The sequence below is a fragment of the Frankliniella occidentalis genome, unplaced genomic scaffold, assembly GCF_000697945.3.
Source record: "Frankliniella occidentalis isolate FOCC.00 unplaced genomic scaffold, Focc_3.1 Scaffold33, whole genome shotgun sequence".
In the NCBI taxonomy this organism is placed as follows: domain Eukaryota; kingdom Metazoa; phylum Arthropoda; class Insecta; order Thysanoptera; family Thripidae; genus Frankliniella; species Frankliniella occidentalis.
In genome coordinates, this window is record NW_026267163.1 from 1,956,751 (window position 1) to 1,959,349 (window position 2,599).

Here is a 2,599-nt window from a genome sequence, read left to right on the forward strand (position 1 = left end):
CGCCACAGCGACCAGTGGCTTCTCGTGAGCACGCCCAGGCAGGGGATCGCCTGCACGACGGCGGCCAGGTCCTCGGACTCGAGGTACGACAACACGTGCAGCAACGGCAAGGCGGGCAGCGACGTCAGACACTGCGCCCGCGACCACGACTGGAACACAATGATATGCATGCGTCCTGTTCAGCCCGTCGTCGTCATCGTCGCCGTCGTCGCCATTCCCGCCATCGGGTTGGTCACCGGAATGAGCTCACCCCTCCGCCCGCAGGCAGATTGCCTTAAGGCAAGGAATTCTTTTTAGAGATGCGATTCGAATGGTTAGCGTATACTTACCTTATCCTCTTGTTGCAGCATCACTGTTGGGTGCCTTCTTTATTGCTAAAGGCAGCTCCAGCACAAATCCTAACCTTAAAATATGCTCAGAAAGGCCTATCTATACACATCAAGTTCGGCTCGGGCAGCGTGCACCAATACAACACAATAAATAAAGCAAATTCTGGGTGTGAAATGCGTCTCGGCTTCAGAACACTGCAGTAACATTCAAGGCCAGAAAAGGTACAAAAAGGCTTCGTTTGCTGCTGTATCGCTTGAACAACGGAGTGCTGTGCTGTGCTTGACTGTAGACCGCGCGAAATCAAACTGTGCGGTGGACAACTCGAACTCGAAGCGCACTCCCGCGAGCGCGAACCGAGCCACGGTATGGAAAATTTATACGCACCAACGAGGAAATTTAAGCTATTATTCACCTATGAGCCTGAGCCACGCAAAGTCCGGATAAAGCTCTGCCTGTGGCCGTGTCGGTTCTAGCTGCAACTGTGCAGCTACAAACGATAACAGCCAAAGCCGCAGGTCCAATCAGCCAAACCTTCTGCGCTGCCTCACACACCAGCGACAGTTTTTTTAAACACGTGCGCCTAAAATCGAAAATGGTCATTTTGTTAAGCTGCCGGATGGGGCGGCCGGTAGCTTTCCTCGCAGCAGCACCCCTCCTTTCCCCATTGATTAGAGCGAGGCGCGAGGACAAATTAACATAAAACAATAATGGCAAAGAATGGCGCTCGTGGGGGCCGTTTGTGTGAGTGCACATGGCGGTGAGAGATCCAAACTTGCCGCCTGCTTGGCGCTTCCCTGTTCCGCCCTGCCCCAAACTCCTTCTACTCCTCTCCAGCTCGAGTCAGGGGAGAGGGAGAGAGAGAGGGCAGGCCGTTGTTAATTTGAATTAGTACAAGCTCTTCACGGTCGCGGGCCCGACACCTCCCGACGGCCTGCCTCCGGGGTGGAGCGGCAGGGAGCGGCGGCGGCTCGGGTCGGATACGGACCAATAAAGAGGCCACACGGAACACAACGGCAGATAAAATAGAGCGGGCCGGGCACACGGTCCAGGTGGGGGAAAAGGGGAGGAGACAATCGGAGGGCGTGCTGCGCTGCTGCTGCGGTACGTGGACAGGACGGCGTTAACTCATCATTTACCGACGCACCGGTCGCTGGACGTGAGCCGGGGCGAGGGAAAGGGGGAGAGAGAGTAACTGGGGGGCTGAATGTAGAGAAAGGAGAGAGAGATGGGAGGGGGGAAGAGGGAAAGGGGCGATGCGTCAGCAGTGGCCATAGCAGCGCGCAGACCGCCCGGGCGAGAGAGAGCGAAAAGGGGCGAGGTTTTTATGAGGAGCCCTAAGCTGCCGACTTATTCCCCGCTAAAGGTCTCCCCTCCCCTCCCCCCATCCCTCAGCCCCTTCTGGAGCCTCCCCGTCCACGGCCTGCCCCCGCCTGCTGCTGCCTGCCCTGCAAAACGTCAACAACGACCATATTCCCTCGCTAGCACTTGTACTGCTGGCCGAGGTATGTACTGGCGCCTCGTGTTAGAGAGTGGAGAGCGCATGTGTGTGTGTATGTGTTGGCGGTCAGCCCGACCGGCCTGCAACAAAAAAGGATTTGGCCCAGGAGTCGCAGCTCACATCGTGTGGTGCGCTGCTGCATGCCCCGACGGGGCGCGGGGGCGGGGGCGGTGTCGCCGCGTCAGACGTCGCGGACGCCATCCCGTTGGCAGTCACGGTGCTGCCACGCTGCCCCGTTCCATCCCGGCATCCAAATGTGCTTCCCTTGTAACGAAGCTAATTATTAAACAGCGGTGTGGGGCTGGGGCTCCTCCTCCTCCCCGCCCACCCGCCGCACCTCCCTCCCGCGCGCAGGGGCTGAACTGGAGGCTGGAGAGAGGGCTAAGCGAAGGGCTTAGCGTACGCATAAGGGCGGCGCGCCCGGACTACTGGGGGCTCGGAGGGTCCAGGACGGTCAGGCCGATGTCTGATGGTGTGCGTCCCCCTCTCTTGGGGACGGCGGACAGGGTTCACCTCTTCCCCTCATTCATTTATAATTTTCATTTGTTTTCGCGCGCGTTGTATATTTTCCCTTTGCGGCGTTGCCGGCGAATACTAACCATATATCTAGATGGGTAGCTGCCGTTACTTGTACCAGCGGGGCAGCACAGCAAAGGCCTAGGGCCTTTCTCTTGACCACCCACCACCCCCTTTCCCTCCCTAGTTGGGCTCCGCTCCCCGCCGCTCCCCCACCACGCCCCGCCACGCCCCGCCGCGCGCCCGGCCCAGGAC